This window comes from Lissotriton helveticus, chromosome 2_2 (assembly GCF_964261635.1).
Source record: "Lissotriton helveticus chromosome 2_2, aLisHel1.1, whole genome shotgun sequence".
Classification (NCBI taxonomy): Eukaryota; Metazoa; Chordata; class Amphibia; order Caudata; family Salamandridae; genus Lissotriton; species Lissotriton helveticus.
The window spans coordinates 322,396,962-322,420,985 of record NC_136060.1 but is presented as its reverse complement, the minus strand read 5'-3'; the positions used below and the strand labels follow the sequence as shown (position 1 = coordinate 322,420,985).

Here is a 24,024-nt window from a genome sequence, read left to right as displayed (position 1 = left end):
TATATGATTTATTGTCTCTGTATAAAATGTTTCTGTGGGTGTGTGATGTAAAGCACCCTAACAACGTACATTGGGATGAGTAGCTCTATAAAAGAATTAAACAATAACCATTGGTAAAGCAAATAGCTTTTGCTTATGCAAGTGCTATACCCTTTTCCCATATGTTTTAGTCATGTTGTAAACTTGCATGCCTGATATTCAGCAGGGCTAAAAGTTAGTGGAGCAAAGGAGAGTGGTGTGGAGTGGAGTGGAGAGGAGTGGGTGTGGAGTGGAGTGGAGAGCAGTGTCATAAAGTAGAGTACAATGGAGTGTTATGGAGTGGCGTGGAGTGGCGCAGGGTGCAGTAAAGTGGAGGGGAGTTAAGCGGAGTGTCATGGAGTGGCATTGAGTGTTGTGGTGTGTCGTGGAGGGAGTACAGTGCCATAGAGTGTCATAGAGTGTAAATGTATAGAGTGGAGTAGAGAGGAGTGGCGTAGAGTTGAGTACAGTGTCAGAGTAGAGTGCTGTAGAGTGTAGTGGCCTAGAGCGTCATGGAGTAATGTAGAGCAGGGTGGAGCGCTATTGCATAGAGTGGAGTAGAGTGTTGAAGAGTAGAAGGGCTTAGAGTGGATAGATTGTCGTATAGTAGAGCAATGTAGGAGAGTTGAATGTCAGAGTGAAGTTGATTTGAGGGTAATGGAGTAGAGTGGAGTGGCATAGAGTGGAGTGGTTTAGAGTGGAGTAGTTGAGTGAAATAGAGTGGAGTGAAGTGGCATAGATTGCCATAGAGGAAGTTGCATGGAATGTCACAGAGTGGAGTAGTGTTGTAGAGTGGCATAGAGTGGAGTAGAGTGTTGTAGAGTGGAGTTGCATAGTGTGGCATTGAGTGGAGTAGAGTTAAATGGAGTAGAGCATCATAGAGTGGAGTATTGCAGAGTGTTGTATCCTAGAGTGAAGTGTCATAGAGTGGAGTGTCATAGTGTGGCCTGGAATAAAATGGCATAATATATAGTAGTGCAGAGTAGAGTGGCATAGAGTGTAGTGGTGATAAGTGCATTGGTTATGAGTAAAGTGTTGTAGAGTGCGTTGGAGTAGAGTGCAGTGAGTAGAGTGCAGTAGCATAGAGTAGATTGTTTCAGAGTAGAGTGAAGTGGCATAGAGTGGAGTGGTTCCGGATAGAGTAGAGTGGTACTAGGTAGAGTGCAGGGGTGTAGAGTAGAGTGGTGTAGAGAGCAGTGGTGTAGAAAGCAGTGGCATGGAGTGCAATGGTGCAGAATAGAATAGAGTGGCGAGGAGTGATGCAGAGTGTAGTGGTGTAGTTTGCAATGTCATAGAATGCGGTAGAGTGGCATAGAGTTGAGTGGCGAGTATAAAAATTGGTGACTTAGCGTGCAGTGGCACAGTGTCCAGTGGCATAAAGTGCATTCACATAGAGTAGAGTGGTGCAAAGTAGAGTCATGCAGAGCAGTGGGGTAGAGTACAGTGGTGCAATGCCATAGAGTGCAGTGGTTTTCAGTAGGATGGCATAGAGTGCAGTGGCGTAGAGTATAGTGGTGTAGAGTAGCGGAGCATAGATTGTGGTGGAATTGAGTGACCAGAGTGAAGTAGAGTGGCACAGAGTGCAGTGGCATAGAGTAGATTGTTACTGAGCAGAGTGAAGTGGTGTAGATTGTAGTGGTGCAGGGTAGAGTGGAGTGCAGCAGGGTAGAGTCCAGTGGTATAGAGTAGAGCAGATCAGAGTAGAGTAGTGGTGCAGGGGAGAGTGGAGTGGTGCAGGGTATAGTGAAGTGGTACAGAGCAGTGGCATAGGGTGCTAGGCATAGATTGCGGTGGCACAGAGTGGAGTGTTACAGAGTGGAGTGGCATAGAGTGTAGTGGGAAGAAGTGGAGTGGTGCAGAGTACAATGGAGAGGCCTTGACTGGAGTGGTGTAAAGTGCTGTTGTACATAGTAGAGTCGGGTTCAGTGCTCATAGAGTAGAGTGGTGCAGAGTAGAGCAGAGAGGCATAGAGTGAAGAGGCATATATTGCAGTGTCAGAGTGCAGTGGTGCACAGTAGAGTTTAGGGACATAGAGTGTAATGGCATAGAGTGTAGTGGCAGAGAGTGTAGTGTCTTAGAGTGTAGTAGCATAGAGTTGATTGACACAGAGTGCAGTAGAAAGGTGTACACTAGAGTGCAGTGGCATAGAGTGCAGTAGTGCAGAATATAGTGCTACAGAGTAGAGTGGCGGATAGTTCAGTTTTGCAGAGTAGAGTGATGTAGAGTGCAGTGGTGTAGATTAGTGTGGCATAGAAGGCATTGGTGAAAAATGCAGTGGCATAGAGTGGTGCAGAGTAAAGTAATGTAGAGTGTAATTGTGTAGATCTGAGTGGTGTAGAGCACAGTGGCGTACAGTAGAGGTCTGTTGGGTAGAGTATAGTTCAAGAAAACCCCAAAGGGCCTTAACTCGAACTCAGTAGGGCTGAGCCAAATTTAACCAAAGAGCAAAAAAACTGCCAATATTGAGATTCAGTTACCACTACGACTTCTTCCATAGACTTTATGAATTAAACATAACAATCAGCATTTTCAAATTGCACCAATAAATGGTTTATTCCACTTTGTTTAAATTCATTATATTTGCAAAAAAGCATCAATTTGTTGTGCACAGAAATATATACATAACACTTATAACGAACTATACACAATAAAAAAATGTCATTCGAACTTCCCACTATGTACTTCCCAACACAACATTCCTCATTATAAATTTGGCCAAAACAGACAAACCTCATTCATGCTCACACATCATTCAACAAGAAACAACCCAGAATTTAGAAAGATAATGGTCCCAATGTCAATAACACAAAGCAAATTTGCACAACATTTTTAAATGCAATAATTTTCTTAGATTGTATCTATTACAAAACCATCATGGTCACAGTGAAATCAGACTAATCACCAATCACAAAAAACAAAATGTATGTGACATGAGGCCTGGTCGACGCGTTTCGAACCCCGCGGTTAATGGGGTTCTCCTCAGGACCTCAAGACTCTTGACTCTTCAGGGAACAAACCCTCCTTCATATGTCTGGTGTGTTGATGACCCTTAGCTAAATGCGGAAGTCATGGAACTGGCAGCAGTATATTCGTTGGTTAATGCACTGCGAGTCACTTTTCTCAGCGCTCGGCACTCGACGCTCAATTCCTTCTCATTCTATCGTGAGCTGTGTCAACAATCCACATCCGGCTGTTCCATGCCTTCCGCATTTAGCTAAGGGTCATTGTGATTGGTGAATAGTCTGATTTCACTGTGACCATGATGGTTTTGTAATAGATACAATGTAAGAAAATTATTGCATTTAACAATTTTGTGCAAATTTGCTTTGTGTTATTAACATTGGGACCATTATCTTTCTAAATTCTGGGTTGTTTCTTGATGAATGATGTGTGAGCATGAATGAGGTTTGTCTGTTTTGGCGAAATTTATAATGAGGAATGTGGTGTTGGGATGGACATAGTGGGAAGTTCGAATGAATTTTTTTATTGTGTATAGTTCGTTATAAGTGTTATGTATATATTTCTGTGCACAAAAAATGTATGCTTTTTTGCAAAAATAATGAATGCAAACAAAGTGGAATAAACCATTTATTGGTGCAATTTGAAAATGTTGACTGTTATGTTTAATTCATAAAGTCTATGGAAGAAGTCTTAGTGGTAACTGAATCTCAGTATTGGCAGTTTTTTTGCTCTTTCGGTAGAGTATAGTGGCATACAGTGCAATGGTGCAGAGTAGATTGCCATTGAGTGTAATGGTGTAGAGTGTGTTGGTTTTGAGTAAAGTAGTGTAGAGAGAATTGCCTTTGATTGGAGTGGTGTAGGGCACAGGGGCATATAAGAGTTTGGCATGGAGTGCAGTGGCACAGGGTAGATTGCAGTGGTGTAGAGTGGAGTGGCATAGAGTGCAGTGGCGTAGAGTAGATTTTTAAAGTAGAGCGCAGTGGTGTAGACTGCAGTGACAAAGTGTAGAGTCATAGAGTGAAGTGGTGCAGAGTAGATTAGAGTGGCTTGGAGTGGATTGGTGTAGTGTACATTGGCATAGACTATAGTGATGCAGAGTAGAGTGGTGTAGAGTGTAGTGCCATACCGTGCAGTAGAGTGGTGTGGAGTAGAGTGGCAAAGAGCTCAGTGGTGGAGAGTGCAGTGTTGCAGAGTAGAGTGGCACAGAATAAAGTGGTGTAGAGAGTTTTGCCCAGTAATGTGACATAGAGTGAAGTGGCATAGAATGGAGTGGTAAAAGGTAGAATGTACTGGTATAGATCGTAGTGAGGTAGAGTGCATTGGTGTAGTGTAGAGTGGTGCAGAGTAGAGTGCAGTGGTGTAGCGTGCAGTGGCAGAGAGTTAAGTGACAGAGTGCAGTGTTGGAGAGTAGACTGTCATAGAATGAAGCAGCATAGAATAGAGTGGCATGGAATGGAGAGAGGCAAGGTAGATTGCATTGGTGTAGAGTAAAGTTGGGTAGAGTGGAATGACGCAAAGTGGAATACAGTGACATAGATTGCAGTGGCTTAGAGTAGATTTTTCATAGTAGAGTGCAGTGGTGTTGAGTGCAGTGTTGTAGTGTGCAGTGGTTCAGTGTAGCTTAGAGTGGCTTAGAGGAGATTGGTGCACAGTATAGTGGCATAGACTGGAGCAATGCAGAGGAGAGTGGTGTTGAGTGTAGTGGCGTATAGTACATCAGTGTAGACTGTAGTAGAGTGGCATAGAGTAATGTGGTACAGAGTAGAGTTCAATAGAGTGGCGTAGAGTAGAGTGGCGCAGAGTAGAGTTCAGTGGCAGAGAGTACAGTTCTGCAGAGTAGAGTGCAATAGAATGAAGTGGCATAGAGTATTTGGCATGGAGTGAAGTGGCATTGAGTGGAGTGGGTCAGAGTAGAGTGGAGTGGTGCAGGGTAGAGTGCAGTGGCATAGTGTAGAGTGATGTAGAGTGTAGTGACGTAGAGTGTGCTGGCACGGAGTTCAGTGGCAGAGAGTGCCGTGTTGCAGAGTAGACAGTTGTAGAGTGCAGTGGTGTATAGTAGAGTAACGTAGAGTGCAGTGGCATCGAGATCAGTGGAGTAGAGTACTGAGTTGCAGAGTAGGACAGAATAAAGCAGAGTGTAGTGACGTAGATTACAATGGAATAGATTACAGTGGCATAAAGTGTTGCAGAGTAGAGTATAATAGTGTAGAATGCAGTGGTGAAGAGTAGATTGGCATAGAGTATAGTGGAATAGAGTCCATTGGTTTTGGGTAAAGTGGTGCAGAGTGCACTGCTGTAGAGTGCAGTGGCTCAGAGTACAGTGCAGTGGTGCTGAGTGGAGAGGAGTGACTCAGAGTACAGTGGCATAGAGTTGAATATTTTAGAGTAGAATGGAGTGGTGCATGGTAGAGTACAGTGGCATAGTTTTAAGTGGGATGGAATCGAGAGTAGATAAGAGTGGCATAGAGTGCAGAGTAGAGTGGTGTAGAGTGCACAGGTATAGAGTGGAGTGGTATAGAGAAGAGTGCATTGGAGTAGACTGCATTGCTGCAGAGTAGAGGTGGCATAGAGTACAAAGCTGCAGAGTAGAGTGGCACAGAATGCAGTGGTGCATAGCAGAGTAGTTTGGGATAGAGGGCATTAGTATAGAGTAGAGTGGTGCAGAATAGAGAGGCATAGAGGAGAGTGGTGTAGAGTGGAGTGTAGTGACACAGTGTGGAGTGGCATGGAGTGGAGTGACGTAGCGCGGAGTGGTGCAGAGTAGAATTGAGAGGAGGAAAGGTAGTATGCATGGTGTGATAGTGCACTGCCATTGCAGACGACACATTTTCAATCGAAATGACCATTACATTTGCTCATACATACAGTTTAACTGATAATCGAATACAGCGCACAAATAATAATGTGTGGAAATGTCATCACCTAGTGCATTGAGTTGTTATGATCATATTAAAATAATTGATCCCACCACACTTCAGAATTATCAAATAATGTGCTTCATTTGTGCTTTTCTAATTTTGATATATTTTGAAATATTTACACTGTCAATATGCAGACATTTAAATTTTGCTGTGTGCTAGAAAAAAAGGGTACATCGTACAGCCTTCCTTAAGTGCACCCTCAGTAGCCAGCATAATCGTCACATATATCTTCTCGTTTTGAAATCAGAGAAAGAAAAATTATTCACAAAGGGCCTCTGCAATTGTGGCGATGGCACCACAGTCATGGCGGGGACCTGCGCTTGTGGTGGCACCTCCACAATGCGTAACTGAAGTTCGGAGGTCCTGCCGAGAGTGCGGGACCCCTGACACGATTACGGGGCCTCCGCCATGAGTGTGGAGGCCCTTTGTAAATCGGGCCCCAAGCTCCCTGGAAGACAAAGCCCACCTTTTGACCCCTATCTTTCAATGTACAGCAAATGTGACAATATAAGACCAAGATTGAAATGCCTGGTTACATAAATCCAGTACTGGAGGAAGAATAAAGGAAATAAGGTTGGGGTAACAGAAGAAACAAACTCAAGTTGTACAACCTAAAACAGATAGAGCCAGCAAATAGAAAGCAAGTAAATGTGAGTTACAAACCACAAAAGCCAATGGTAAGCAATGGGTGGGATATATTTGCAGGGAAGTTTTCCGAATGTCCTCAAGATATCATTAACAATTTCTGTCTGGTACGCGTCGACCTCAAAAAGCACTCATAAGAGCTCTTTAAATTATTTGTGCAACTGTTCAGTACCTACAGATACTTCTGCCATTTGTACAGTGTATGCATCTCTCTTACTTAGAGGAGTTGAACAAAGACAAACAATCTGTCTTTGAATCATAGTTTTTCTAAAGTACTTATGAAAAGATAAAAAGCTGTGTGCCTTTGTTTCCCTCAGTTCTATTGACATCAATATTTTAGGCTCCAGAAAGCTCCCAACCAGGAGGACGCACAAACGAAGGGTTAAATAAGTAAAAGTAAGTAAGTATTGGACTTATAGAGCGCTAACTAGGCCAAGGGTATCAAGGCTCTTTTGCAAACTGAAAAATTTATGCGAACTAGATGGCTCTTTAAATCAGGCCTTTGTTTTGGGGCCAGTTGGCAGTGAAAGTAAGAAGACACCTCACTGCCTGTAGGTTGCTGCACTTATTGGAAAGCAGACAACATGCGCTGCTTGAATGTGTCCCTGCGTCGGCAAATTACACTGGGGACAGCCTGGATCCCAGATCCGGCTAAATAATTGCTGCTAGATCCAGGATTGGACTGGAACCCCCTCCCCACCACCCCCATTATTTTCTGCGTTGGAAGCAGGGCTAGATTTAAATTGAACTTCCATTACTCCGAATTCCTCAAAGTATCAAGGTCAAAAAAGTAAACTCATAGGAAAAAATGTAAATAAGGGAGCACTGAGTAGAGAGGGAGGAAGTGTTGTTTTGTGGGGTATAAATATTGCTTTGAATAATAAGTAACCATCCTTGCTTCATATAAGAACACCATTAATCCAAAAACGTCTTCAAATGGAAAAGAGCTGTACGAATATGTCTTATTCATTTATATCTAAAAAATATATTTTCTAACTTTCTTAATCCTATCAAATGGCGAGCAGTAATTGCCCTCGACACAGCGAACCTTCAGTACAAAGTTCAGCTATTTTAAAAGTGAAAAAAACATTAACAAATCCTCTCATGTTAATCAGGCCTGGCCTTGTCTCACCAGACTAATGTAATCAGGAACATTTTGGAGCTGCGCTAGTTTCCAACATTGCTTTAGAGAACATTAGGGACGAAGGACTGTTTTTGTAAGATAGGGATATTGTTTTGACGGAATGCCCACAAATATTTTCAATTTACTAAGCTCATATTTAATTTACAAATAATGAATAGCCATCGTTGATCAACACATACAAAACATTTATACAAAACATCTTCAAATTGCATTAAAAATGTGCAGCTATCTGAATCCATTTTACTCAATTATATAAAATATATAATGTTTCTAGCTGCCTCAGTACTATCTTATCGTGATCAGCCACTGCCCTCTGCAGGCCACTGGCGAACATAGCACAGCGAAGCATTAGTACATTTCTAAAAGTCAGACAGAAGACATCAACAAAAACACCCTCAGGTTATATAGTTAGCCCTGACATTGTCAGCCTACTGTAATTTAAACATTTAAGCATCATACTCTTGATACTAATACCCACAGAAGGCTTTGGGTGACAGTATCTCCGCCATTGCTCATTTGCCACAGCATTCACACTTTAGTTCAGCCCACAGGACCTTTCCTGGTCAATTTTGGAAGGTGAACTGATTTGAATGGAGAAGCACACCTTGATTTTGACCCTTTCTTATTTGTATCCTTTTTAATAAATGAGACTGGATTTTCTCCAAGCGTGCTACAGAGGTAGCACGCTTGTCCTCTAACCGTGCCTGCCTTTACTGTCATCTATCTCGAAAGGACATTCCACTCGACTTCTGTGCACAATCGCTGTTGTGGTTCTAGTTAGAACATCACTGCTGTATCTAAATTCAACTCAATGATTAACACAATTCTTAATACTACGTTTTGCCTATTAACATAGAAATAATACTACTGTATGTGTTGCTTTCATAGTTTCAAACCAAACAATTCAACAATTTATTAATCTTTAAATGCATTGTTTTTCAAAAATAATACAATCCTTTACAATGTTATTGTCATGTAACAATATTTCTTTCACGTTGATTCCAGAATGATACCCGATGCATTTCGAGCCCTGACCGGGCTCTTCCTCAGGGGCCTGGAACTAACCATATACATGATCTCAGTAACACAATCATTTTATAGATCAACTAAAAATGTTCATTTTTTAAGCAAAACTTCCAATTGAATACAGGAAACACACTAAAAACAAATCTCTAGGAATTGCATAATTGACATCGTGTTTTTGAGAAAAACGAGTGATCAAAGTTTCCCGTCACCACACCACTGCGTGGTTGATAGCTAATCAAAATGGTACTCACTCAAACAAGTCAGGGGTTTGGGTTCTGTGATCAAAGAAATACAGAAGATTTCAGTGAAACTTCTTAAACAGACGCTTTCGCTCTCCCAACCAGAAACCAGAGAGGTTCAGCTTACCTCGATATATTCAAAACAACAAGCGTTCTGTCTCTCAGATGTGACAAGCTTCTGTCTGTACCGTGTGCCCAAAGCTGCACTTCTCCTGCCACCTTAAAAAACAACGTAACCAAGTCTTAACCACTGAATTCCATGTTCCCCTCTCTCTTTTAACACAACATTGTTTTCCTTGCTTACCGGAAAGTAACAACTATCCCGGCCGAAACCTCCTCGCCTTCCACAATCTTCACTCCCTTCGTTTTCGCCGTTACCAAACTCCTCGCTATTTCTCCTCGCATTGAACTCCCTGTTTACACGCTGTCCATGCGCCGACTCTATCAACCCTGACTAGAATGGACACAAACGAAGGACTTCTTGGTTGCCAGTTGAATCAACTACAATGGAGCGCCATCTTAAACAAATGCCGAAACTATCCCGGATCGCTCAAATCCGATACTTTCCATAGCCAAAGTCACTCCCTCTGCTATTAGAATCCAGGTGCCGCTAAAGAACAAAAAAAAAAGTAGAAAAAATCAAGGAGAAAAAATAAATAAAATGGAGAAGAGAAAAAAAGTGTGAAACTGAAATTTCAATTGAAATGTGGTAATAACAAATATGCGTTCCTGTAATCTCAAACTCGTATTTCATTTTACAAGCCCTCTCTTGCAACAACCTGCAGGCTCAGGGTGACTGATGTAGAGCCTTCTCTGAAATATGTATTGAAAAACACGAATAATCAAATTTTTCATTGAGCCCCTTGGGCTCCAATGTTCCTAATCTTCTGATCCAGTAAATCTCCCTTTGAAGAAGGGATCTTGTAAGATCCGCCCCTTCATGTAATTACATTTTTGCCAGTACTGAAAACTAAATCTGGGAAATGTTGTGCTTACTGTCAATCCAATGTTTGGCCAAATTACTTTTGATATTGATGGTACTTTTATGTTCCGATATACGGATTTTGAGTTTTCTCTCCGTCTTGCCTACATATAGTTTACCACAAGGGCATTTTATGTAGTAGATTAGATTGTTTGAGTTGCAGTGGCAATCATAGTGTAGTGAAATGGGTTTTCCAGTCTGTGGGTGATGTAAGATTGTACCGACAATTACAATGTGACAGTAAACACAGATCGCACATCGTTTCATTCCTGTGTAAACTTTTAGATGTTGAATAGATGGTGTCATTAGTAATTCCTTCAAATTTTTAGATCTTGTAAAAGCAAAAATTGGTCTTTGAGAAAAAATTCCTTCAAAATCAGGTTCATGTTGTAACAATTCCCAGTGTCGGTTCACAATGTTTTTAATCTTCTGTGAGCTTGTGGAAAATTTTGATCAAAATACATGTCTTTCCACCGTTTTCTTGGGTTTTTGTTTAAGCAGATTTTCTCTGTCGCAGGCCATGATGCAGTATTTGGCTTTCTCCAGTACCTCTTGTGGATAACCCCTTTCTGCATATTTTTGGTGTTGCAGATTCAAATGTTTTTCCAGGTCCTCTGACAGATTCTTTTTATCTTCATATATTGTGAAAACGGTAAATAGTTTTTAAGGTTCTGCGGATGAAAGCTTTGAAATAATAATGAGTTGTTCACATCTGTTTTTTTTCCGAAACACTGTTTGAATTTTTTGTTTTTTGATGCTGATGGCCACATCCAGGAAGGAGATCTCATTCTCACTGATGGTATGGGTGAATTTAATTTGATCAACATGATCGTTCAATAGTTTAATTTTGTTCTCCAAACTTTCTCTGCTTCCTGACCTTAAAACGAAAGTGTCATCAATGAACCTACGGTACACGATTGTTTGTTCTTGCCAATCTTTGTCAATGTAAATAAAGTCAGATTCAAACTTTGCCATGAAAGTGTTGGCATAAGCTGGGGCCCCAGCAAATCCCATGGACGTTCCATTCTGTTGAAGAAAAAACTCCGAATTCCACTGAAAATAACTGTGATATGGACAAAAGTGTAAAAGTTCCGAGATAAAACTTTTTCAGCTCTGATGGTTGGTTGGCTCAACAAAGCCCATTCCACAGCTTACAGACCGGATTGATGCGGAATAGATGTGTACAAAGATTTTACATCTATTGTACACAACAACATATTCTGTTTCGGTGTTATTTCCTTAAGTTTCAAAATAAAATCGCTGGTGTCTTTAACATAAGAAGGCCATTGTTGTACAAATGGTTGTAGGAATTTGTCAATATATTGCCCGAGTGGCTCCAAAATGGTGCCACATCCTGTTACAATTGGTCTCAAGGGTGGATTATGCAGGTCTTATGGACCTTTGGGAGCATATAAAGGCGTGGTCTCCGAGGATGTTGGACAGATAAAAATTGTTTAGTTGCTGTCGAAATGTGGCCTGAATCAAGGGCTTGATCTAGAGTAATTTGTAATGTCAACTCCAGTTCCTCTGTAGGATCCTTATTCATTTTTAGGTATGTTAGTTCATCTGAAACATGTTCATTCACTTTTTGCAGATAAAAATCTTTATCCATGATAATAATGGCTCCTCCTTTGTCAGCTTTTTGTATGATCACTTTATCATTAGCTATGTGGTGACGGGAAACTTTGATCACTCGTTTTTCTCCAAAACACAAAGTCAATTATGCAATTTCTAGAGATTTGTTTTTAGTGTGTTTCCTGTATTCAATTGGAAGTTTTGCTTAAAAAATGAACATTTTTAGTTGATCTATAAAATGATTGTGTTACTGAGATCATGTATATGTTTAGTTCCAGGCCCCTGAGGAAGAGCCCGGTCAGGGCTCGAAATGCATCGGGCATCATTCGGGAATCAACGTGAAAGCAATATTGTTACATGACAATAACATTGTAAAGGATTGTATTATTTTTGAAAAACAATGCATTTAAAGATGAATAAATTGTTGAATTGTTTGGTTTGAAACTATGAAAGCAACACATACAGTAGTATTATTTCTATGTTAATAGGTAAAACGTAGTATTAAGAATTGTGTTAATCATTGAGTTGAATTTAGATACAGCAGTGATGTTCTAACTAGAACGACAACAGCGATTGTGCACAGAGGTCGTGTGGAATGTCCATTCTAGATAGGTGGCAATTTTGGAAGGTCCCACACTCCAGTATTTACAGAGGGGAAATGTCCAGTAATTTTTAGGATAGAATTTGGTGTGGTAGGTGTTGGATTCCGAATGCTAGGCTCCAGTTCCGAGCTTAACTTCGGAAATTGGGGTGTTAAACTTGTGTTGTGTCGTGGGGTCAGGCTGGACACTGGATTAGGGCACAGTGTAGGGGGGGCCTATCGGCTCAGGGCCGGACATGTGGGGGCTTACAATAATCACATGGACACAGGTATAGTGTTACTCGGTCTGCACGTCGCCGCTAACTGGCGTACGTCCGTGCATGGACCGTCTTTATTATACAGGGTCACATGTCCTTACGTAGCACGCCTGTTGCGCCACAGGCGTGCTGCGTAAGGACATGTGACCCCATATAAACACAACATTCCTCCCAAACCAAAAAAAAACAATAAGGACCACAAAATGATTTGTTTTGACAGTCAGTCGCAGTCTTTCAAATTCACCCCACATGTGAGTGGCGTGCAGCAAGGCAGACATACAATGGAACAATCTTACGTGAAATGGTCTCTGAGGCGACAGGACGGCACCTGGTTTCTTCTCAGCCGATATTGGGATGCCCCTCGGCTCGGAGTGCCACCAGCCCCAGCCGGGGATGGCGACTCGCGGTTGCTTGGCTCAGGATCGCCCACATAGCAGTCCAGACCGGTGCCATCTGGATAATGACCTTCAACAGTCGCTGAATCCGGGTTTTCTTCACAGCAAGGCATGTACATCGGTGCCGGGGAAGCGTCCTTTTCCGGGTTCGGTGACCTCTGGATCTCCTTAGATGCTGGTGGGGGGATTACGACTTCTCCTTGGTGATATCTCTTAAAATTAGATACATTGCGAGTCACAGTCTCCCTGCCCCAGGCTACAATGACCCTGGTTCCTTTCACATTGATCACAGTCAATGGATTTGTTTCATATGGCAGCCGGAACTTCCCACTGGTGGCACGATTCTTGAGTAGAACTATGTCTCCTCTGACAATCTGTGGCACTCTTGCTCTCCTTCGCTGGCTGACCTGGGCATAGGCTTTCCTGCGTCGGGTTTCAACCTGATATTCGTTAGATGGATCAGGTCGCCAAAGGGGATGATGGAGTATGGAATCTGAGACTACTCGCCCCATGAGAATGTGTCCAGGAGCGACACCAGTAGTGGTGTGGGGTGTCTGTCGATAACTTCTCAAGAATGTTAATATGGCGAGTTCCAAGGATTGTCCCTTGTCATAAGCAATTCGGATGACCTTATTAATTGTTCGCATGAATCTTTCCACTTCGCCGTTGGCTTGTGGCCATCTAGGGGTTATTCTGCAATGCTGGATGCCCAAGGCATTGAGGTAGTTGGCTAGTTCTTGTCCTTGAAAGGGGGGACCGTTGTCCGTCCTCAGCTCCCGCATTAGCCCATGTGCAGCCATGATTTTCTCCAATTTGGGAATTACTTCAGCGGCGCTCGTTGTGGATATTATTTCTACCTCTGGGTATTTGGAGTGATCATCAATGACTACCATGGTGTGCCTGCTGTCAGGGAGGCTGCCGAAGTCAAGGCTGACGCACTCCCAGGGAGATTTTGGCCGAGGCTCCACTATGATCGGCGCCGCTCGCGGTCCTTCTCCCGTCACCTGACGGTACAAGATCTCACTGTTGCCTCCACGAGGTCGTCCGTTAAGGGGAACCATACCTTGGTTCGCAGTCTAGACTTTGATTTGACCATTCCTTGATGGCCCACATGAGCCAGTTGCTCTACTTGAGCCGTTAGGGATGACGGTATCACCAGCTGGTGTCCGCGTAGCATGCATCCAGTGTCATCTTCATTAAGTTCTTCTCGTACATGGTGAAGACTGTCCATAATGCATTGAGCCTCAGGGGTCAGTATTTTCCATTCTTCTTTGGCCCTGTGCCATTTCCCACTCTGAAGCGCTGCCTTGGCCCTTTGTAGGCAATCATCCTTCCGGGTGGCTTCTGCAATGCTCTCCAGAGATAGGGGCATCGCACACGATCTGGCGGTGACACATCTCACGTAAGCCTCTGTGTCTGCCGCATCTTCCATTTCCTCCTGGGTGGCTGCTCGAGGGTGTCGAGACAAGTAGTCGGGCGGATTTCTAGATCCGGGCTGGTACTCTACTCTGCAGTTGTAGTCTTGGAGTTGGAGCATCCATTTCTCGATGCGTGGTGGAGGCTTCGTGGAGGTTCCCGAGAACGGGGCGAACAATGGCTTATGGACTGTGGCAACCACAAAGGGTTTTCCGTATACATACAGTTGGAAGTGCCAGCACCCCCAGTGGATGGCTATTGCCTCCTTCTCGATCTGGGAGTACCTTTGTTCTGTCTCCGTAAGGGATCAGCTGGCAAACGCTACCGGGGCCCAATCTTCATCTGCCCTCTGCCTCTGCATCAGTACGGCCCCTAGCCCCACGGGACCTGCATTCACAGCCACGAGTGTTAGCTTCCTGGGGTCAAAGAAGGCCAGGGTGGTGGCTTCTGAGAGGGCTCCTTTGATTTCCCGGAATTCTTTGGATTGCTCGGGTCCCCATTTCCAGGGCGTGGCATCTTTAGTGAGCTCCCTCAGCGGTAATGTTAGATTGGTCAGGTCTCGGATGAATCTCCCACAGTAATTCACCATTCCGAGAAAACTCCGGACTTCTGTGACAGTGGTGGGGGGCGCCGCCTCTTTGATGTCCTTTACCTTGTCAGGATCTGGTTTAACACCATCGATCGAGAACGTGTAACCAAAGAACTGTAGCTTTCGTTTCAAAAACTCACACTTTTCCCGATGCAGCGTGAGACCAGCATCACGCAATCTTCAAAGTACCTGAGTTAGTCGGCTGTTGTGCTCCGGGATGGTTCGGGCATGTATCATAATGTCATCACTGACATTGATCACACCTGGTATGTCTGCAATAAGCTCTTGTATCACATTTTGCAATACTTCTGCCGCACTGGATACTCCAAAGCTGAGACGGGTGTATCTACGGAGCCCCATGTGTGTTGAGAAGGTCGTGATGTTGCGTGACTCTTCATCGAGCACCAGCTGATGGTAGCTGGACCGCAGATCTAGTTTGGAGAACCAGCTGGCTCCTGCCATTTCCCATATGAGGTCATCAATAGTGGGTGTTTTATGGCGCTCTCGCTTGATAGCAGCATTGGGGAGTCGCATGTCCACGCAGATCCGCACTGCTTCCGGCTGCTTGGGCTTTCTCGTGACCACTTTGGGTGGTACCGAGGGGGTGGGGCCAGTTACTTTTTCTAATATTCCGTCCGCTTCCAGTTTCTTAAGCTCCTCTTTGACTAAGGGCCTTAAGTGGAATGCAATTCGGTGATGTCTCAGGGCCACTGGTTGAACAGTTGATCAATGTGGAGGTGCACCTTCTTCCCTGTGAACCTTCCGATGCCTTTGAACACATCTGAGAATTCCGTTATCAGTTGTTGGATTGACTCTTGGTGCACCCCGAAGGCGAATGTGACCACCCCAAGGTCCTCAGCTGCTTGGCACCCTAACAGCATGCCTAGCCCATCTTCAGACACAAAGACATTGGTGGTAATGGACCTGTCCCCATGCGAGATGGACGTTTTGAACTTTCCTCGGATCTTGAGAGGTGGATCTTGCCCATACGCCAACACGGTGATGGCGGAGGGAATCAGCACTGGTGGTGGATCTAGCGTTTGATGTAGGGCAGAGGCCATGAGGTTGATGGTCGCCCCCGTGTCCACTGCGGCCATGACTTCTTGTGCACCTACCCGGACATCACACTGAGGTAGCCGCCTCGCTCTTCGAGTGGTGGTGCCAATCATGTGCACCTTGTGCACCGCCCTTTCTTCCTCCTCGTCATCGTCCATGTCATTTTGGCCGGGGTCTCCTTCTGGTACTGCATTTACCACCTGTCTTGGCTAGCGAAACTTCTTGGAGCGGCAGACCTTCTCGAAGTGATTGAAGCGCCCACACCCTGAGCACCGCTTTCCTCTGGCAGGGCATTCAGGTGCGGGATGGGGTGATCCCCCGCAGTAGCCGCAGGTCTTTGGCGATGCCCCCGTGGCAGCTCCCGTACCTTTCTTGGTCCATTTCGTCGGGGATCTTGTGGTCACCTTGTTGACTGGTTCGGCCTTTACCGGCACTTGGAGGGCGGCTTCCATGTGGGCCGCTCGGGCCTTCAATAGTTCCTTGGTGCGCCCTAGGGTCAGGATGTCCGCTAGCGGTTTGCCGGACTCTTCCAGAATGCGTTCCCTAAGCTTGGCAGATGCACAGCCTTGGATGATCTGACCACGTATCTCTTCTGTGGTATCCGTGATTCCGCAGGTCGAGGCTAGATACTTCAAGCGGGCATGATACGTGTCCAATGACTCCTCGGGCAGTTGTCTTGCCTGTCGGAATATGAATCTCTCATAGTCCTGGTTAGCCATGGGCTCAAAGTACGCATTCAGGGCATTTATGAGCGAGTGGTGGTTCTTCGGTGGGACTTCCACTAGGGTATTGGCTATGTTGTGGACGTCTTTTCCTCCCAGATGAAGGACCATGGCACGTTTCTGATCCTTGGGCACTTTGGTGGCTTCGAAGAATATCAATAGGCGGTCCACCCAGTCCTTCCACTTCAGTGCCAGTGAAGATGGTGAGCCTTCCACCAGGAATGGTTCAACCGGGGGTATGGTAGCCATGTCCAGTGTGATGACACGCGGCTTGACTGTATGCACCTGTGGTTGTGTGATAGGCTCCTTATTCTCTTGGTCTGACCTGTAGATTGGTTGAACCAATGCTTGTTGGTTGCTGGTGTCCCCTGAGTGTAGTGACTTGTGAAACCCTTGATGAGGAGCCCTTGGCTCTTGAAACGCAGTGTTATGGGCTCTTCTCAAGCTTATGGAGTTGTTGAGGCTGCCTCTGGGTCTCCTTCTATCAGTTGGGGCTGTTGGAAGGCCTCCTTGTCTCCTCGTGAGCACAGTAGGCCTCCTGGGCCCAGTGAGGTGTGCTCCCACGTGGCTGTGTGCCTCGAGGGCCTGGGGGATGATTGCTCCTGCCTCCTCTCGCCTCCCGTGGCACACGCATATAAGGGGGCGTGTCTAGGTCCTGGGAGCTACGCGTCTCCCCTCTCCTTGCTTCGCCCAACAATGCGAGGTATACAAATCGGGCCAGCCCTGATATTGCCGCTGCTCGGGGCCTTGAGCGCCTCGCCGAGCAAGATGCTTCACGTGTGTGCTGGTGCGCTGCGGCTTTGTGGCACTGCAAGGCCGTGGCAGGTCGCAGGGGCAAAGCGGCTCACCTCAGATGCCCAGCACCGATGCGGCCACCCAGCAGGGATCCCGACCTCACCGCCGCACAGCGTGCGGAGAACCAGGGCACGACCGCCGCGAGCCGATGGCAGAGCTCGCGGCTGCCCGACGATGATGGTGCGACACACAGCGAGGGAACGCCCACCCTCGTCGCCAGCTGTTGTGTCGTGGGGTCAGGCTGGACACTGGATTATGATTCAGAAAAGGGGGTGGTGATGAACAGAGTGTCTGAATTAAGCAGACCACTCTTACCCAGTCCAAAGATCAGGGCTTGATCCATCACCGTTATTTAGCTCACTGCCCCATTCCAGCTCAGAACCCGGCTAAATGCAAATTAGTCTGTCCCTGGCCCAGTGCATCATGGGAACAGGGCAGACCAAACTACCAAGCCAATTCTTCACCAGAAAGGAAACAAGCTTCCGGGGACCGGTTTCTGGCATTTCAGCCGTCGTCGGCCCGGCTTGCTTGAATCCTGATGGAGCAGTGAGCAAGGGACTCATGTCTGAGTATACCCTGCCACACCTATAGTGGCCAAAAACGATTCAGAAAAGGGGGTGGTGATGAACAGAGTGTCTGAATTAAGCAGACCACTCTTACCCAGTCCAAAGATCAGGGCTTGATCCATCACCATTATTTAGCTCACTGGATTAGGGCACAGTGTAGGGGGGGCCTATCGCTCAGGCCGGACACGTGGGGGCTTACAATAATCACACGGACACAGGTATAGTGTTATTCGGTGTGCATGTTGCCGCAAACTGGCCTATGTCCGTGCGTGGACTCTCTTTATTATTAAGGCTCCCGGTTTTCTGTTTTTACGGATTTTTACAGTTAAATACAGACAGAAAACAATGTGTTTTCTGTCTGTATTTATTTTTAAAAATGGATAAGTACAGAAAACTGGGCTTCTTTTAAAGGAGGCTCTAAATCGCCATACTAGTGACGAGGACCAACAAGACTTAAACGCACTTGGCATCCTTCCAACTGGGATTTGTCATCACACTGTTCTTCCACAGGCCATCATTTAGAGCTGGCCAGGAAATTCAGAGTAACACCAGAAATTGTTGTTGACTGCACTACCACACCTGATATTCATGTTACCCCAAAATTAGAGGCTTTCAAATGCTGCTGGTTTTTTTAGCTCTTAAAGCTGCTGATTAGCACCACTGGCACTAATGGGCATGCTGTCCCTGTGCTATGAGGTAGTGGTGAAATATTGAGCAACTGCTAATAACAATTGTATTTAAATCGCTAAAGTTGTGGTACACATGTTCCTACCTGTAAATAAAAATGTGCGTGAAGTTTTTGCTACTAAAGTCTCAAGCACGAGAGAGATTTGGTGTCCCCTAGCACAATTTCTAACTTGGGCAGTAGAGAATGGGTGAGGTCAGGGGGTTGCTTCTTCAGTAGATGTGCTGTTGCTCCAGTACACTTAATGATGGATTAAATCCAGTCTTTGTGACTGGGGGCGAATGTTTACATTGTTCAGCATTCTGTCCATCATTTGTTACTTTTACTTTTGGTGTCCAAAGTGGGAAAGGTATGCCCAGAAATGGGTCCCAGGCTCACTGTTCCACTGGATTCAAGCTAGCCTGGCTGATGAGAAGTGATGCCACGAAATGGGTTCCAGGATGCTTGTTTCCGTTGCAGTGAGGGCCTGGCTTGGCAGTTCAGGGTGGACTGTTTGCCTGAGGAACAGGGTCAAGACTGATTTGCACACGGCTGGGTGCAAACTGGGTGGCGTGGTGAGCAAAAAAATAATGGATTAAAGCCAGACCTTTGTGACTGGGAGTGAATGATTGCATTGTTCAGTCTTCCATCCATCATTTGTTTCTTTTGCATCAGGATGTGAAGAGAAAACCTCAGTTCCCTTTGAGTGACTGTCTAGAGTAAATGCACAAATCGGGCCCTGTAAGTCTACATCAGATGTTAATCGGAGTCTGGTTCCAAAGCAGAAAGTGTTGTAAGCACATAAAAATTCCCACCTTCTAAAAGGTGGCATTTCTCAAATAGTATTGAAAAATACACCTTCAGCAATAAGACTGAGTTATTCCAATATTCCAAACATACCAAACATGGCAATGCTACTCCTTTCAGATCAGAAATTACAATTGAATAAAATATCAGGGAACTCCCAATGCAAAAAATTTGAGAGGAGCAGGCCTCACATTAGTTTGAAACCAAATAGGCTGTTTGTCACCACCAAGACATCCCACACAATCAAGGCACGTCCTACCTTTTACCTACACAGCACCCTGCCCATAGGTCTACCTAAGGCCTACCTTAGGGGTGACCTATATTTAGTAAAAGGGGAGTTTAAGACTTGGCAAACAACTTTAAACTCCAAGTCAATGTGGCAGTAAACTGCGCCCGCAGACCATGCAGTGGCAGAGGCCTGAGACAGGTGTGAAAGGCTACTTCTGTGAGCAGGCAAGCGAAAATTCAGGAGGAAGACAAAACGTTTGGGGAAAACCCCTCAAAAGGGGCAAGGCCTGACAGATACAGTACAAAAGATTGCTTAATTAACCTGTGAACCACACCAAGGGCACAAGACCTGAAAGGCACCACATGAGATGGGGAAAGATGGTAGAAGCTTCTACACAGTGGCTTTAAAGTGCATGGAATTTCCTACCTCCCCTGCCCTGGGTTCAAGCTGGGTAAAGGTACAATGCAGGGTTGTTGGGCCCTTTTGTGAAGGCAGAGCAAAGGCTATTCAGGTGCAAGTGAGGCTGTGATCAGCTCTGCCCTCCTATACTGCCAGCAGATGGTCCACTCAGGCACATCTGATCCCTCTAATGAGTGACTGTCTGGGAGGATTTCACAAAGTCTGTCAGTTACACAAAGTCATGTGACCCAGGGCGGGCTATAGATTCAAAAGGGCTAAGTGCAGAAAAGTGGCAACTTTCTAAAAGAGGCATTTTTTAAAATGCTGATAAAAACCCCGACTTCACCACTAAATAGTGCTTTTCACCTCAATTCCACCAACACCACACTTGAACTGGTGATCCCTTCCCACTTGGTAATTATACTTTAAAAATGTAACAAGGCAACTCCAGTGTTATCCTTTAGGAGAGATAGGCCTTGGAGTTATGAAAAATGAAATTGAGAATGTTTTACTATCAGGACATATAAAACTTAAAAGTACATGTCCAGTTTTTTAAATACACTGCACCCTGCCTTTGGGGCTGTCCAGGACCTACCATAGGGGTAACTTATATGTATTAAAAAGGATAGTTTCAGCCTAGAAACATGTTGAATTGTCAGTTTAAAGCTGCACAAACAAGCAGGCTGCTATGGTCGGCCTCAGACATGTTTAAAGGGCTACTTAAGTCAGTGGCACAATCAGTGATGCAGTTCAACTAGTAGCATTTAATTTACAGGCCCCAGGTACATGTAGTACAACTTTCCCAGGGGCTTACAAGTGAATAAAATATGCCAATTGGGTATAGGCCAATCAAACATGTTTTAGGGAGAGACCACAAGCACCTTGGCATTAGCTCGCAGTGGTAAAGTGCCCAGAGCCTAAGGCCAACACAAATAGGCTCAGCAAGCTGTAGTAGGAGAGGCAAAACGTTTGGGGGAAGACCACTCTGAGGCTGACAGGTCCAACACGTGTCCCCCCAAGCTGAAAGTAGGGAGAACTACCCAACACCTTGGGAGTTCTCTTCACAAAGGTGGGAAAACCTAGAGAGACCATCAGCATTGGTGTGGTCTGAACCAGGATGATATTCCACAGTAAAGGACAGTCAATGTAGGGAAATGGATCACCACAGCAATTTGGGATTTTCGCCCCGCATTAGCATTAGCCACCTGAGGGATGTTCCGTCTGAACCCGTAAGTGAGTCCCAAACAAGTCTGGTCTCAACTACTTCAGTGCCCAGACCGTAACAAAGGCTTCTATCTCAATAGCAATCCATCTCTGTTCCCAGGGAAATAGTCTCCTCGAGATGAATGCTACAGGTTGATCCAGGCCCTCCTCATTTAGCTGTTATATGACTGCCCCAATACAATGCTCCAAGGCATTTGTTTGTACAATAAACTCCTGGTTTAAAAGTTGGGGGCCTTGAGCGCAGGGCTGTGCACATGGCTTGTGTCAAAGGCTTCCTGGCAGGCTTCTGTTCAGATCAACTTCCTAGTCTGCTTCTTGAAAGTGAGCTCAGTCAATGAGGCAACAGTCATATCAGACCCCTTGACAAACCTCCTTGAATGCATGACGTTACAACGCATACATTTACAACACATACCTTTGCAATGCAGTTTTTACATCGCAACATCCTATACAACGCATACATTTACATTGCATGCCATTACAACAATTTTTTTTAACTACATTTACAATGCATTCCATTACATCGCATTATCCCTTTACAACGCATACCTTTAGAACGCATTCCAATACATTGCATTTAAGGTAAGTGTTGGATACCTTAGGGGTAAAAATTACTATTCTAATTCCAGGGGTGCAACAGTAGGGTAAGTGTTGGCTAGTGTAGGGGTCAAAATTACTATTCTAACTCCAGGGGGTGCAACAGTAGGGTAAGTGTTGGATAGTGTTGGGGTACTATGAATTGTAATGGTATGCGTTGTAATGACATGCGATGTAATGCCTGCATTGTAGTGTCATGCGTTGTAGTGACATGTAATGTAATGGCTGCATTGTAGTGACATGCGTTGTAAAGGATGTTGCGATGTAATGACTGCGTTGTAAAAGTAGTGTGATGTAATGACTGTGTTGTAAAGGTTGTTTCCCACCTCCTCTAGTACCCAGTAAGGCCCAGGAAGGTCCTCACTTCTGTTTGAGTTTTTGGGGGCTCCCAGGCCTGTATACTCTGTATTTTGGCCTAGAGGGGCTGTACATAACAGACCCCTTCTCTATCTGGCCCCTACTGCCTTGATAGTCAGACTTGCCTGTTGCAGTGCCTGATACACTTCCTGCAAGTGAAATAGGTGGTCCAACCAGATGCTGCTGAAGACAGCTGTATAATCTAAATAAGCAGCACTGAAGGTCTCCACCCCAACAAAGACCTGGTTCACCAGCCACCGGAAGGTGGCAGGGGCATTCTTGAGTCTGAAGGGCATCACTTTAAACTGATAGTGGCCCTCTGGGGTAAAGAAAGGCTGCCCTCTCTTTAGGCTCCTCGGTCAGGGCAATCTTCCAGTACCCTGAAGTGAAATCAGAAGTGCTCAGGAAGGTCTGAGCCCTTACCCATCAATGAGTTTCTTGGCTCAGGGAATGGGGTGAACATCAGCCTTGGTGAATGAGTTGAGCCCTCGGTAGTCAGCAAAGAACCTGAGTTTTGTGGCCCGGTGGTGGCACTTTTGGTACCAGCACCACTGTGCTGGACCAGTGACCACTCGAGGGCTAAATGGCCACCAATTCCAGTAACTTAGTGACTTCTGCTTTGATGCTGGTCTTCACTTTGTGAGACAGCCTGTTCATTTTATTTTTGACAAGCAGGGTATCCCCATTGGCTATATCTTGGGTACACATGGGTGTTAGCCCAGGAGTTAGGGAAAATTGGGAGGCAAACTCTTCGAGTAACTGGTGACAGTCCTTCTGCTGCGCTGGGGTCAGAGGAGGAGAAAGGTTGACACCTTCCACTGACTCATCCTTCTCTTTAGACGACAGACGATCCAGGAGAGGGTCACTATCCTCCTCCACTCCATCATCTGTCACCAGCAGCATGGTGACCTGGGAAACAACCTTTACAACGCAACTTTTACAACGCACTACCATTACAACAAAACTTTTACAACGCAACATCCATTACAACGCATGCATTTATAAAGCAACCATTATAACGCATGACACTACAACGCACACCACTACAACGCATGTCATTACGACTCAGTCATTACAACGCATACCATTACAATGCATAACATTACCATCCAACACTTACCCTACTGTTGCACCCCCTGGAGTTAGAATAGTAATTTTTACCCCTACACTATCCAACACTTACCCTACTGTTGCACCCCCTGGAGATAGAGTTGTAATTTTTACTCCTTCACTATCCAACACTTACCCTAGTGTTGCACCCCATGGAGTTAGAATAGTAAATTTGACCCCTACACTATCCAATACTTACCAAACATGCAATGTAATGTAATGCGTTGTAATGGTATGCGTTATAAAGGTAGTATGCGTTGTAATGGAATGCGTTGTAAATGTAGTTTTTAAAATTTCGTTGTAATGGCATGCGTTGTAATGGAATGCATTGTAATGGATGTTGCATTGTAAAAAATGCGTTGTAAAGGTATGATTGTAAAAGTGTGCGTTGTAAAGTCATACATCCTGGTGACCTCAGAACTCTCATAGTGGTTGAGATGAAGTACTCATATGGAGTTCTTTTCGGTCTTGAGATCCACCAGGTAGGTGATCTCCCCTTTTTTCTTCAGCACCTCATAAGTCCAGCAATCCTGGAGAGCCCTGGGCTATACTGGCTCAATTACCCACACTTTCCACCCAGGATGAAACTCGGCAGGCGTAGCCGTCTGGTCATATCACTGCTTCATAGCGTCTTTTCTACCCTCCAAGTTCTTAGAAGCTTCCTTTCAGATCTTAGCCATCTGGTTCTGGAGAGCTAGCATGTAGCTAACCACATCCAGGGGGATTTCT

General features: G+C 45.0%; 1 protein-coding gene across 2 annotated transcripts in view; it reads right to left on the bottom strand.

Annotated features, from left to right (window-relative positions):
• The window catches only part of SLC2A9 (solute carrier family 2 member 9), a 2,336,117-nt gene that overhangs the window by 1,805,572 nt on the left and 506,521 nt on the right, over window positions 1-24,024 (bottom strand). The gene's annotated exons all lie outside the window — the stretch shown is intronic.